This window comes from Notothenia rossii, assembly GCF_949606895.1.
Source record: "Notothenia rossii genome assembly, chromosome: 6".
NCBI lineage: Eukaryota > Metazoa > Chordata > Actinopteri > Perciformes > Nototheniidae > Notothenia > Notothenia rossii.
Window position 1 is genome coordinate 25,930,357 of NC_136909.1, and position 15,594 is coordinate 25,945,950.

The window sequence follows — 15,594 nt, forward strand, 5'->3', positions numbered from 1 at the left end:
TGGTATTTATCCTGAACCATGACCTTTTTTGGTTTTATTCCAGCTTTGGGATCATGATGCATATCTCTTTCTCTACCCCATAACAGCACGGTCCTTGGTTAAATAGAGGTGAAATGTCAATATAATGTCATTCCAAATGAGATTATGCTCTGCCAAAAAAGTCAGCAGGACTTTGAATTTTAGCCTGACCTTGCATCATTTTTGTCATTGACATGTGTTCACACTGTGTCTGAACATGACATTTTTTAGGGAAATAGATGTCAGAGCCACTCTAGAGTAATTCTGCAACCCAGACCTGGATGGACAGATTGATTTACAGTGGATTTAAAGACCAAAGGACAGCTCCTGTGATCCAACAGCATCAACAATGTTAAGTCTTTTGTGAAGCAGGCACATAAAGGTTGCTCCTCCTGCTCATTGTTAAACTGAGGCCAACAGTTGGTGATAGTGCAATCATTAGTCTGAATTAGGTAGGTTCTTACTGTTGACCTGGTTGCACTTGATTGTCCATGAAGCAACAAGCAGGAATAAGCAGTAATTACACACTTAATATAATACGTCTCCACCCTCTAATCAAATTTAAATATAATTAGTTAATATAATAACAATATAAAAATATATACGTTAATATGGTTTCACCCAAATGTTTGTGACTTGTGTGTTGGTGAGAGCATGTCTGAAAGCTTTTAACGTTTTGAAAGGTTTACTTTTTGTCAAAACAAAATGTGGTTAGAAATATGAGATAGAAGTTCTGTCAATAAAAATAAAAAAACAACTCGAATTAACTTTGTATCATTTGCATCCATTATAAAAAAAACGTAATTGTCTCATTGGTCAAGTATTTCTGATTTTTTTTTCACCGAAAACAGCTGTTGGGTTACATTTCAGTAGTGGAAAAGTGTTCTTTTATTTGAACCAACAAAAAAAAAAAGTTTTTCGCAAGCTGAAGAATATAATGACTTTCTTAAAGTTGACTGGATTCAATACAAATGTGTTACGTCCCTCAAATATCCATTGTTTTATGTTTTAGAAATCTAGACTGGGGTCCAAGCTCCTGATGCAACAGAGGACTACTGTATATGAGTGTGTCTGAAGGTAAACAGCAACAATGGGCTGTGAAATATGTCTTCCTTAAAAACTTAACTGGATGGAAAATAAATAATCCTTAGATGTGGAAATCTCTGTATTTAGCAAACAGAACAAGTAATGACGAAAATGCATCAAGGTTAGATTAACTTAAACATTAAATAAAAGTAACAAACATTAACAAGAAGATTTCGTACTAAAACTTCACCTCTCAGCCATTCATTGAGTTCTACATCAGATGCTGATGTGTGGCCAAGAAAGCTTGCTTACAGCTCATTCAGTGCACCGAGACTCTGCAGGTCATTGTTATGCCTGATAAAACTTATGGTATGACTCAATTAAACACAGTTTGTGCTTTTTTTATATTTGTTTAAACACCATCTGCTAGGTGAGGTGTGCCCTGGATGGTATGAATTGCGTACTGTTTCAGTACAGCTGCAGGCCCATGTGTTCTGCAGCTGTCCTACAACAGCCCTGCACCTCAGTCAGTACCTCTGTTGGCCTCAGACACTTTTCCCCCTCCTCTCATCTTCAAACATGTCTAAGTCACTAGGTGTACATATAGTAGGTGTTACTTTACAGGAATATGTGTACCTGCCTACACTCTGTGCAAAAGTCCATCTCTGTTCACTGATTCTGTCTAGTCTGACTCATCGCTCTTCAAGCAAGACTGGGCCTCTTGTTTATTCTGGGAAAAAGCCCAGAATCTTTTTAGACAAAATAAGACATCATTCCCAGATGTATAAATTAATAACTGACGTAACATGTGAAACACAGCACAGACTGAACATAAATGAAGCCACAAGCATCAAATTAAGAAAAGGGCAAATCACCAGTTTGCTTTGACTTTTACATAAAAACACAGACTTGTGGATTAAACCATTTCTGATGAAGTTATGAGGCTACAGAATAAACACTGTTCTCAGGTAAAATCTGGTCCAACCACCCATCTGAGATGCTCAGTTCTGACATTTAACAGCAATGTATGAGATGAGATCATGACTGTCGGGACATAAATAAATCTTCTCTCTGTGAGTGTTGGCAACATCCAAACCGCCCTGAGAACTGTAAGCCAAAGGTGTCGTTTAAGTTTATAAGAGTCCTGCCTTCCAGCAGTGAAGACTGGAAGGCCTCTTTTTGGAGGCTACTTGTATTTTAAAGACACAGTTACCTTCTGTGATGTAGCATACAGTATATAATGTTAAGGAGACATGGTTTTGTAGAAACATTATTCTTTTCAGGGTGTCCAGACTTACAAACTAGCACATCATTTCATATCAAGGTTTGGGTTTTCCAGTGATTATCTTTAAAGCTAAGTATCTTACCAAGATATATATTTTTTATTAGGATTTTAATAAATAATATTAGATGTATTTGTAATTATTATCATATTAAATGAACAATTTAAAGACCTTTTTTTTAACAAAAACTAAAAACACATTCAATGAATTAATTGGCCATATAGTAATTTGACTGAAAAAATACAGTTCAAATCTTGAGATATGTGAATGATGATTAAAATCATCCTTTTTTAGTTGGCAGTCAAAAACTTTAGTTTGTCTAGAAACAGAACTGCTAATGTTGCTCTGTCTAGATGTATTTGGCTATTATGCACTAACATGATCGCATTGTTCACATAGTGATTACATCACAACTCAGTCATATAATCTCTCAAGGAATACATTCACATCATAATTTTTCTCAGGAAATATCAAAAACGGATTTGGGTGGGAAATAACTCATCGCAGCCACTTTCCCACCAGGAGCTCGATTTGGATTTTACACAAAGTCCCTTTGTTTGGCCAAGTGCCACACATTCAATGGCTAACATTGAGAGCCAGCTCAGGGTCATGGTCCGGGGATTAGGGTCAGTTTAAAGGCTTCATGGGGAGAGTGAGGAAGGGGTCAGGGTTAATGTTAGAATTGGCATGGGGGTATATGGCTCTACTACACAGAGTAGGAATGTGTACATGCCTACAAATGAATTCATTTTGAATGCTGATTTTATGGCCACCAGAAGGTTCTCCAAGAGATTACTTTCCTTGCCATGGCCGATTACGCTGACACACTGCCTGTCACATTTGTAAACCTGAATTGTGCTACTGAAAAGGAAGTTATTTGTTAAATGTTAATAATGTGATGCTTCTATCAGCTAAAACATTTTTTATTTAAGGAATAAAACATTTATTTGGGGTCACATTATAGTACAAGTACAGTTTTTCAAATCATATATTTTTAGAGACCCGAAAGTGACAAATGAAATAGCAAACAAAATTAATCAAAGTAAAATAAAAACAAAAAAGTACACAGGGGTTGTTTGAAATAGCAAATGTCTACACATGTACATGCATACATATCAACATACATATATACATTCAATACACATACATGTGACCATACATACATATCTATACATATACATTCAATCGGTGTATAGAAACAGTCAAACAAGGGATGGTCGTCTTTGGGATATGTAAATCCTCCACTTTTTCCATATTTCTTCAAATGTGTTTTCCTGAAGCCTCATCGAGAAGGTGATTTATTCCATAACATAGATTTCATGGATTTTGTCATACCAGTTGTCAAGAGAAGGGATATCCGCTTTGAGACATTTTCTAGTTATTGCTTTTTTTGCTGCAACAGTAAGAATTCCAAATAATTGTTTTGTTTTGGAGTTTGTGGGGATTGAATGTACGAGCCCAAATAGAAATTCGTCCCAGTTTAAAGGGATTTTTTCCTGTAGTATTATTTCAATTTCGATATGAATCTTTTCCCAAAAAGTTATCATTTAAGTTATAAATCTTAATAATGTGATGCTTCTATCAGCTAAAACATTTTTTATTTAAGGAATAAAACGTGCTTATTTTATAAATACGAGCTGGATTATATACTTTACAAGCAAAACCTTTCAAGGATTTGTCTATGAAATAAAAGAACAAATATGGATTTACAGTGAAAAGAGATTAAGCTGTACAATAGAGTGACTGACAGCAAAGATTGATCCCTGCACATCTTATTATGACTGCTGCAGGATTTAAAAGGTATGTCGTTGTTATCTGCCACGCCAGCACAGGCACCACAAAATCTCAATGTCATTGAACTGAAGTAACCCTCTTTTAAGGTGAGGCCATACCTCTCAGCCAATCACAATGAACCAAGAATCAGGCACACTCCCCTGAACCAATCACACGTTTGTGCTCAACCCCCCTCTCTCTTTCAGTTTCCCCGGCTTCTTTTCATCCTTTCTGTAATACTATTTCATGAGCAACCACAAGCCCCCCAGAGACGGAAGTTGCTAGCATTTGTTTGGTGTGTGCCAGTCCGTTTTTTTCCCTCCCAAAGCTCTAGTCCTTGTATCTCTTGAGCTTGTCTGCCACGCCATTGTGTGCCACTCATTCATTCACAAAATACACAATACACTGGGGAAATCCCTCAACCTCCATGGCGGTTTTGTGCGGTGTTTGCAGTGAACAGGACTGTGTCCAGTTCATGGGCACCTTTGAACCCTTACTCTTTGGAGGGGTTGTAGATAGGGTGGGGGCTGCGTGTGAGCGAGAGTGTATTTAGGTGTGCGCACAGATGTCCCACAGCGAGTGTAATTTGAGGTAGGTACACCGTCATCTGCCTTAAGGGGTTGCATAATGTCAAGCAGAGACACGGCTGTTTCTGTTTCTTACTCAACACAGATTCCCACAGAATACCATAACATACAGTAATACCCAGGTGGTCCGTTCCCATATACCAGGAGGATGGGAAGGTGAGAGGTTGGATCTTTCTGATAACAACTCATTGTTTTATCTGGAAGAATAAGAAGTAACACAAACCGGATCCTGGAGGATATGCTTTAATCTGATACATAAGGCAAAACAAATTGCGATGGGAACGATAAATGGAAAAAATGTCAGAGGACATCGATACAAGTCAAGTCATGTTCAGTTTACTAGATCGAAATTTCAAACCACATTTTTGCCCGTAAGCGTTTAACAGTCTGCATGATATACAACATCCTCTGCCACCCTCTTCCTCTGTCAAGGAAAGAGCTCAACAGAAGGGATAAACCTTAGGATGAGCAACAATGGAGGGATCAGGACAGACATGTTGTAACTACAGAGTAGACAGAGGAATTAGTACAATTACAGTTTGGGAAAATAGAATAAATATATTAAGAAACAGAACTTCAACATAACATTTAACTGAAGTGTAGGTGGCTGAAACTAGTCCACCATATATACAAAACTAATCCAAGGTCAAAAGTGAATTTATTTGCTAAAAGCACTTTTTCACTAGTTCTTCTGTCTCATTTATAGTCGACAGTATGACGCAATCCTCTTTTAGTTACAGTATGAATCTCTATCGCTCAATTTGTGCAATATTCTAAACTAGCGCATTACGCTGTTTAAATGAGAGGATTTCCTGCTATAGTAGCTTTCTCAGAAAACCAGTCATTGAAACAAACTTTGCACCTCTCAAAAAACTCTTTATTACAACCTCCATGTGGAAAGTTTGGGCAATGAGAAAATGACAAATAAAACTGTCTAATAAAACCTTTTCTATGGTGTGGAGTTCTTCTTAATACATACGCTAATGTGTTCGCAAATAGAGAAACATCTGTCTATTTTAGGTGCTTAATGCTCCCTTGTTGTCTGAACATATAGTGTTTTACTGAAAAAAATGATGAAAATACAGTAGTTTAAGGCTGAAAAAACACACTCCAAAATAGTGAAAAGACATATCACACGACTCATGCTTATTTGAACCATCATTATTAAAACATTTTATTAGTGAAGCTTTAACTTAGAACTGTGGTGTAGTATTTTTTCTGGAATAAGTAACCACAGATTATAATGTTTAATTGCCCCATGAAATGTTGCTGTTTAATATTTTGCCATCCATGCTTTGTGTGCCAAAATTACTCCGGTTAGTCTGCTCTTCCAGGAAGGCGTGACTCAAGTTAGAAATGCTGATTCATTCCAAACACAGGTAAATGGGCCAATATACAGGGTGGGACTTATTCGCAGAAACAGTAGGCTCCTCACTAACACAGACAGGTAATACAAACATAAACACAAAGTTAGTACTGCATGGTGATCAAATCAATAGACAGGGAGTATCTAAACTCAATCTATTTACCTGATTAAAAAATGATGCAATACATATAATAATGTGAATCCTACAGCTCTATAATGTCAACAAAAGACGTGACTGTCTGCTATCTGCATGTTAGCAATACATGTTTCCAGTTTATCTCAATCTAACAATCCTCTTTCCCCTGTTTCTCATAAAGATGGAATGCAGTCCAAACAATACAAGAAACATCTGCTTCCAATCTTTAGTTTAATATTTTAAGTGCTTTTTATTTTTGAAAATTAAATGCAGATCAAAGACAATTGTTAAACATGTTGACTTAATTCTGTCCTCCTAATGATATTTTCTTTTTCTTTTTGTAGGAATATATTTAGACACATTTTGCTCCTGTCAAAAAAAGATAAGTTCCTGTTTGCAAACAAGATGGTTCTGCCGTTAGTCGTTCCCAGAGGTTTAGAACAGAACATAAACTCATCAAGTATTATTGGGATTTAATGAAAGCAATGCATACTTTTAAGGTTCTGTAATTTACTAATATTTTTCTACAAAGTCTACCAGAAATATCTATGTAATGTGAAATCTCCAGCATTCTTGATAGAGAATGGTCTAAATCTAAAATAAATCCAAAGAAATCATTCAATCAAGCTTTTTTTATTTCCTGTTTCTTTCACATATGATTTTGAGAAAGCCTTCTGAGACCAGACAGATCTGATGTATGTCATGTAATGTCTCTTGACAATGTGCAGTGAATGCTCGAGTAAGGTTCGAGTTTAAGTGCATACGTAAGTTCATGCTTTAAGCACATTTTGAAAGTGCTCATTGCCAATTGTAGCATTTTCTTTTATCCAAATACCAACTTCTGATCATCAGCTAAGCCCAAGCACTTTCTGACATTTCCATTCGGGATTTTTGTGCAAAAAATGAAAATGTGAATAAAAGCAGGAGAATGGAAGCAAAATCATATAGTCTCTATTTGCAATTATAATAAGCATTACTGTAGTACTTTAAACCAAAAATGACCACTCAAACTATCACTTGCAAAACTAGGTGTCACCAAATAATTAATCATTTTCATTTCATTTTCATCTAATCATTTATTTGAATAGGGACAATACACATTAATGAACAATTAAGACGAATAATGCTTCAAGTGTAAATATGCCAGATTTGAGCTTTGAGCTCATTTCCATCCGTAGTCCCTGACATACAGCATAAACATCAAGTTTAAAAGTGTGATGAGTGGATGCCCTCTTTGCACTCACAGCAGCCCCTCCCCACTGTCATCCTCAACAAAAAAAAATGTGTCTTTGAAGAACAGTGTTGGTATTAAAAGATTAACAGTAAATCCTCATTCCTAACCAGTAACTCTGATGAAAAGTGAAGTTCCCTTTGAGGTGGGATCTGTTTGCTGCTGCACAGAGTTTGATCTACTTTACAATTTACAGTTTTCAAATCATATGAATCAAACCATGTGACTTCAAAGCATAATACCTTCATATGGACATTATGGATTTGGCCTGGCAGCAGCCCAATGCGTTTTTTCAAGTCGAATCACATAAAAGACCAACGTCCTTTGGCAGGCGGTTGTTTGTAGAGTGTGGTAAGTAATCGTTAATTTGGCCATGTTTACAAAACAAGCAGATAACTACATGCAGATTATAATAACTCTCACAACAGTACGTTTAGGTTCATGCTCTCGTGATAAAGCTGCTTATTGCGTTACGCAGTCAAAAAAGGTGCTGTAATCATGGCACAAGCAGAACACGCCAGCGTTTTAGTGTCCAGTTCTATAAGTCACTGGCCTATATGCTGTGTTATTCGTTCCGCAAACTCACAGTATCAGATTGTGTCTAGATTGTGAAAAACCAACAGTTAGAAGGCTGATAGTTTAAATACAGTGGGGCAAAAAAGTATTTAGTCAGCCACCAATTGTGCAAGTTCTCCCACTTAAAAAGATGAGAGACGCCTGTAATTTTTATCCTAGGTATACTTCAACTATGAGAGACAAAATGAGAAAAGAAATCCATAAAATCACATTGTCTGATTTTTAAAGAATTTATTTGCAAATAATGGTGGAAAATAAGTATTTGGTCAATAATAAAAGTTCATCTCAATACTTTGTTATTTACCCTTTGTTGGCAAAGACAGAGGTCAAACGTTTTCTGTAAGTCTTCACAAGGTTTTCACACACACGTTGCTGGTATTTTTTTCTCCATGCAGATCTCCTCTAGAGCAGTGATGTTTTGGGGGCTGTCGCTGGGCAACACAGACTTTCAACTCCCTCCAAAGATTTTCTATGGGGTTGAGATCTGGAGACTGGCTAGGCCACTCCAGGACCTTGAAATGCTTCTTACGAAGCCACTCCTTCGTTGCCCGGGCGGTGTGTTTGGGATCATTGTCATGCTGAAAGGCCCAGCCACGTTTCATCTTCAATGCCCTTGCTGATGGAAGGAGGTTGTCACTCAAAATCTCACGATACATGGCCCCATTCATTCTTTCCTTTACACGGATCAGTCGTCCTGGTCCCTTTGCAGAAAAACAGCCCCAAAGCATGATGTTTCCACCCCCATGTTTCACAGTAGGTATGGTGTCCTTTGGATGCAACTCAGCATTATTTCTCCTCCAAACACGTCTAGTTGAGTTTTTTTAGTGTCCTATACAGTTCTATAAGTCACTGGCCTATATGGTGTGTTATTCGTTCCGCAAACTCACAGTATCAGATTGTGTCTAGATTGTGAAAAACCAACAGTTAGAAGGCTGATAGTTTAAATACTGTATATACACACACCCACAGGAGCTAGTCAGGTCAATGCATATCAGCTCTGCAAAAACGTACTGCTACATTTCACCTTCTCGAAATCTGCAAAAAAACATAGTTAAGCCAATTGGAAATCCGCAAAATGTTATTCAAAAACACCAACTAAGACAAATAAAGTAAAAAAAGCCTGTAAGCCAAAGCTTAAACCAGAATTGTCTATGTTCTCCTGTATACTTTTGCAACACAGCACCCCATCTGATAACCTCCTTTCTCATGCCCAGACTTTGTTTGCAACCGTCAAGCTGGTTTCAATTTTAAGATAAATTAAGCCAAATCAACGTGCCTGCCTTAACAGACAGAGTCTTCGGACCTATCCTTTTGCAACATGTGGGAATTACATAAATCCTATTCACAGCAGATTATACTTTTTTTCACTTTCTTTCAGCTAGACGGGCATTTCTTTGCATTCCTCACTTTCCGTCTGGCTTGTTCGCATGAGAAAGTCTCAGCCTATGCTTCTGAAATGGTAAAAAGAGCAACAGAAGAAATGCTGTGACCTTCAGAGAAGCAGTGTGTGTGTGTGTGTGTGTGTGTGTGTGTGTGTGTGTGTGTGTGTGTGTGTGTGTGTGTGTGTGTGTGTGTGTGTGTGTGTGTGTGTGTGTGTGTGTGCCTTTGAGTCTGATATTGTCCCATTAACAGTGATGTTCTCTGTGATAGTGTGGGAGAGTTATGGATATTTTATGCAGAGTAAGGAGAAGGAAACAGGTCTGTGCTTGTGTTTGAGTTATTGAACTTTTGTCAAATACATTGAAGAAATTGGACTAAAAACATATTTGGAAAGTGTCAAAATTTGACGTCGGTAAAAATGGGATGGCAATAGCTCGATCTGAAGGCACTTGGCTTTAGCCTTGAGGCTCAAGTCCCGGAAACCAGAGTCTAGGAGGAGCCAGTTACACTCCTGGGCAAAAAAATTAAATAAAATTAAAATTAAAATACTTAAATGGGTTTCATGCAGAACCTGAATTTGACTGTCTATCCAGTGTTCTAAACTTATGATGATTACAAATGTTTTCACATCCTTCTTTTAGGAGCTGTTCGAGGGATATCACTTGGTTTTTATAATCATTTTAGGATTAGGTTTAAATTGAGAGGGGAATTTATAAACTCTCACGCCTTCATAGCCATCACACAATCTCCTGTATCTGTATCTCTCTAAATGTTGTAAAAAATAAAAAAGGGTATGATGCTACATACTTTCCATCCTCGAAGGTGTTCATGCACCTGGTTGTACAAACTAAAATTGAGTTAAATGAAGAATGAAAAATGAAAAATCCAAAGAAGGTAAAATAAATGTATGGATAGAGCACCCTGAATAGCAACATTTCAGTGTCTTAATATTTGTTGTCGTTGATGCAAATAATTATCTCAGAAGAATGTAGAATCATTTGTTGCCACTATCTGATATTAAAACAGATACTAGCAGTCATTGAGCATGTTTCAGGTTTTCCTCTTCTACATAGTTCTTGTTGGGATGCTGTAATAGTCACTATTTACCTGAGCATAGGAACATGTTCAGGCACACAGGGACCTCACTGTTGTGGAATGGAGGCGTCAGAGAACATGTTGCTATGTTGTATATATACTTTCTTGTCTTGGGCTAGACCGGCTATGACTCAATTTGACACCATGCAGAAGTTCTGTTAACAGTTTGGTTTCCTGAGCTTCTGAGTAACCTGAACTACAGAAGGAAGTGTGTAGCACCTACTCATCTTTGACCCTTTGACCCTGTGAGGAGGAATTCTGGCAGACGGATTGTAAAAGGCGTTAAAGCCGGAAATGCATTTGTTAAACATAATAACAATGACACAGTGACACAATCATAATGAAACGTATAACTTACAGGAATCATCTTTGAGGAATAAACGTTAGACCTTTATCTCTGACAGTAAGATGAACAATGTCAATTTGGTGCAACAGCTGGAGCTGCGAAATTATTTCCTTTTTGATCTTACTCGGGTAGATAACACAAATAAGACTTTTTCCTGAATTGTATAACCACACATTAAAAAAAGCTGGGAAAAAAGCACAAACTATTCCACCATAATCATGTTGATGAAAGTTTCAATAGAGCTTTGCATGGGAAAGCTATCAGGTTTTGGATTTCGCTTCAAATGAAAATTCTCTGTTTACCATCGCATTGTATAATTGACTTTTGAAATTTGTAAGCAAAAAGTTGAGGCAAATATGTAACATCCGGACACAGCCAATAATTCTCCTTAAAAGAAATCCCACGGGAACAAATTCCTGACAACTGATGTTCACAGCTGACTGGGTCAGATGGGTTTTCCAGATGGCCAGCTCTTCCACCATTGGCTCGCCAGTCTCTCCAGTTGTGCTTCTGTTGGCGCTGATAGGGGCTGGGTTCATGGTTGGATATGGTATGATACAGTAACTCCCTGTTGGGGGGTGAGGGAGGACCTCAGGAAGTGGGCCGCTCATTCAGGCAGAGGTCCAGCAGTGTGGGAGCTTTATGTCAGGACAGCGACCTGCAGCCTGACCCCGGCCCTGTTCTTCCATTTCTTTTTCTGTTTGAGAGAAATAGTCATTATTTTTATTATTTATTATTTTGTATTACTATATTATTTAAATAAGAAAGATAACATTCAAATCAATACAAAATCAGAGGACGTGAATGAACTTTTTAGAAATAACTAACTAAATCAATATGTTGTTGTTATTACAATTATATGTCGATTGTGAAAGCAGGTACCACAATAGTCAGTCAACTCCTTCGGCCAATCACTTTTTCAATTCTTCCATGATACCAGTAAATGATTTCAAGTAAGAATTGATTTGGTTATTCCCCCCAAAAATGTTTTTGTGCCAATTGGCGGTTAAACTTTCCCCAGCACAAACTCAGCTACTAGTATAACATGTTGTCTGTTAACTGTGCTAACTACCAGGAACCCAATAAAAAAAAACATTTAGGTATGTTTAAGAATATTTAAATACTGAAAAACTTTAACTTTTCAAAGTTTCCTAATATAAGTCATGCAGTATAATTCACTGGCGGGTTATCCATTTGTTTAGCACTTTAAATACTTTTGGACTGTGTTGGCTTTCAGGTTGAGTTATAACGTTCTTTTTTGTTATTTATTGTTCTTGTTTTTATGTCAACTGCTTATGGGCCTGTATTGCCTTATTGCTTTTTGATTGATTAAACATTCAGAAAAAGCCAGCTTGTTAAAAAATCCCCTGCAAGCAAAATTTCAGTTTTGAAAATATGTATCTGGTTGGTCTGCGTACAAAGCCGTGCTTCATTATTTTGAATTCAAATCCAATTGATACCCGAAAACATTATTCGAATAATAAATATAATATACATTACATTATACAAAAATGTAACTTCTTATTATAGGAACTCTTTTCTGGAAGTCGTAAAAGGTGACTTGACGTCTTGAAAAACAGCTGACAGCGTGACGCACCTCTCAGCCCGTCACAACATCCCATAGCACGGCACTCACTGGACAGAAGAGGTTAACAAAAAGGAAACGTATGTGACACCATAACAGTGGGATCAAGTTTTGCACCAATAGCAGCTGAAGGGACTTGTGGAAAATTGCCCACCCTTACATAAATAGAAGAAGGTGACAGTGTAATTATAGCCGCCTGTAAACAAACAAGGCATGCATGGTCGAAACATAAACATAAGACCTTGAAACATGTGATGTCTGATTGGATATTCATTTTGGTTGACTATTTATGATTGGTTAATAATAATATGCAAACAGCATTTCTGTTGCATGTGAACTCAGTGCTGTACTTTGCTTTTGACGTCATGACATCATTGGGCACGACGATAAATATGACAGGGAGATATTTAGAACAACTATTTAGAACAGGTACATCCAAATGTAAACCTTAAGCTTGTCATCAACTTCAGGCTATTTTCAAGTGTAAAAGGAGATGAAATGTTAACTCGCTGGCACTAGGGAATACTGTAGGTCAATCTAAGACTTCAAATTGATATATCTAAACAGCTATATGATGGATCACATGCAATTTGGTAAATACATTAATAGTTCCCAGGAGATGGATTTTGAGTGAAATGTTCCTGACAACTATTGGATGGCTAGCCATGACATTTGGTACCAACATTCATGTCCCTTTTTGACTGAATTGTACAAAATGTGGTTATTCATACATTTTATCTACCACCATCACCTGGATTCAATTTGAGCAAGTTTGGTTAGGAATCAAATAACCTCAAAATGCCATCAGCTTCAGCACTACATTATATTTACAATTGTTTGGATGCTAAGACGCTAAACTAGAGGATTAACATGTGCCTACGAGTAAGGTTTCACTGAAAAATAAATGGTTGAAGGTTATCCAACCCAAATCAAATGGATTACCATTGTTCAGAAATGGCTCTTGAAGGCCAAATGAAAACAGAATGTGAGATGATGGTGAGCAAATATATGTTTAAATATCTCAAAAATAGTGTTGCAATTGTTTTACACCAAAATGTATAAAAGAGCTCTAGAGAAAAGTTCAAACTGCCAGCCTTCTCGCTTCTGCATTGCCAATCGTGGAAGTGGAAGTTAATGTTTAGCACGGACTCAAAGTGCTGAGATCATGGCTGTCAGGTCTAACTGTTGTTCTTCCTGTTTTCAGTGGAGTGACGAATACATCAAGGTGTGAAAATATAATCATTGCCCTTTTATCTCTTGAATAATCTTAAGGAAATGAAAAGCCACTACTTCCCTCTGCCAATGTGCAATTAACATTTCAAGGCAAACTTAACCTGTGTAACCCTCCACAGGTCCAGCTTTTTATCAGCGTTATATATGAAACAAAAATGTTCATATCAATTATCCAATGGAGTTGTTCAATCATATTTAAAATAATATATTCCCTGAAAAAATGTCAGGTCCACCTTCAACCCTTTCGCCTCGCAAATTCCTAAAGGATTTAGAGCGCGACTTTCTTGGAAACACAGAGAAGTCCATGTGACCTCCTTGCTTTCAACTCTCGCCAAACACTTACGGGCACGCCACAATAACTCAGCTGGCAACGTATGAGTACAGTACAGCTTGACAGCCGGCTCAGCTGAAAGCTTTTTCCACTGTGACTGCTGTGATGTCATGAAACATTTGAGAAACATCCTTTGTTGTTTTAGTCTCTCTGTGTGTGCATGGACAGCAGGGACTTGGTGAGGTGACCTTCCCCGCCTCCCCCACATTGCTGTTGAACCTAAGGGTAGGGTCTCGACTGCGGTGTGCTTGAGCCAACATCCCAACATGTGTGCACCACCACCATTTAATCTGTCAGGCACATGGCACCGGGGTAACCGGCAACACAGAGCCGCTCATGGCCTGCTGCACTAAGAAATCTGGAAGCAATGATTGAGACACTGCATCAAGGACCTTGAAACAGAAACATTTAGATGCAACCTCATTCAAGCTTATGTCTCTTCTTCTCACGACATGAACCCACTGTTGGGTAGAAAAGGTTTGTCATATAACTCTTTCGATCATGTGATGAAAGTTATGTGGCGTTGTGGTTACTGCTAACAAAACCCCCTAAATCTTTGTCTGCCAGGTATCAGTTTTCATTTGTAGTTGGTGGAGTTCCCATGAATTTTGTAATTCGTCAGAACCAGAGACATAATTTCAGGCCCTGTTTCTTCCTCCCCTTGTGTGTTTTTCCCGCCATCATCAGTTTCTGCCCCGCCCCTGATAAGTTAAAGAAACCGGCTCGAGATACACTTTTTGTTATATTCCATGGAATGCTCTTAACATCCCGATAGCAATGAATATCTTAAGTGCTTTGACAAAAACTCCATACAAAAGTGCCATCTGTGGAAGCCGTAGTACTGTAAATAGCACGACCAATCGTGATAACATGATGGCCTACCTGCCTGTCAGCCTTCCGTCTGTGCACAAACTTATCTCGTGCCCTCATTGGTCATGTGCGCGTTCGTGTGTGTTGGAGGTGGGGCTCTGTAAGGAAGAGGCAGATTTTTTACGGCTGTGTAGCGCACTCGAGCTGGGTTGCGTTCCGATAATCCAAAAATCAGCTCCTAAATTCTAACCCTATCTCCTATTCCTTGACCTCTGAGTGAAACGTCACGGGGTTAAGGGATAGTAGATAGGAGAATTCAAAAGGATTTAGGAGAAGAGACCGCGGTACTTTAGAGAATCCGAATGCACTTTCACTATCCGACGTATTTATGATGCGCCAGCGGACGTCATGAATGTGCGTCTGCTGCTGTGGGGAAACTACGGAAACTATAGTTTTCTATAGCGGACTACAACATGGATGTATAATAAGAAGGAGAGACTACTGTAAACTCATCTAGAGACTCTGCACCGTGCTCTGATGCTGTTGTTTTATGCTTTATGAACATGGACAACAGAGAAATATATTCTTCATGACCAAAGTTGGAAGTGAAATAAAAAAGGAAAGTGAAACTTATGCTCCTCACCCTCTCCCTCCGGTCCACATTAATACAAATGATCCCAATATGATTGTATGAACTATGAAAAGATCTTAAAATCAATACAAATGTATTTATTATAAACGTTAGTCCTTAACATCTATCACTGTGTATATCACCATTCAAACATCTTTTAAAAGTTGAACAAACCCCACACAGCTCA

General features: G+C 37.9%; 1 long non-coding RNA gene across 2 annotated transcripts; it reads right to left on the minus strand.

The window, feature by feature from the left end:
• Positions 1 to 9,508: 9,508 nt before the first annotated feature.
• Positions 9,509 to 15,472, minus strand: LOC307044702. 2 transcript variants are annotated; one of them, XR_013809665.1, is made up of 3 exons: positions 14,849 to 15,472; positions 12,318 to 12,452; positions 9,509 to 11,514 (listed from the first exon to the last, which is right to left on the minus strand). It is a non-coding gene; the product is annotated as an uncharacterized lncRNA (long non-coding RNA). The 2 variants fall into 2 exon arrangements; XR_013809666.1 differs by having other exon boundaries at positions 9,510 to 11,514; positions 12,415 to 12,452.
• Between the last annotated feature and the right edge of the window lie 122 nt (positions 15,473 to 15,594).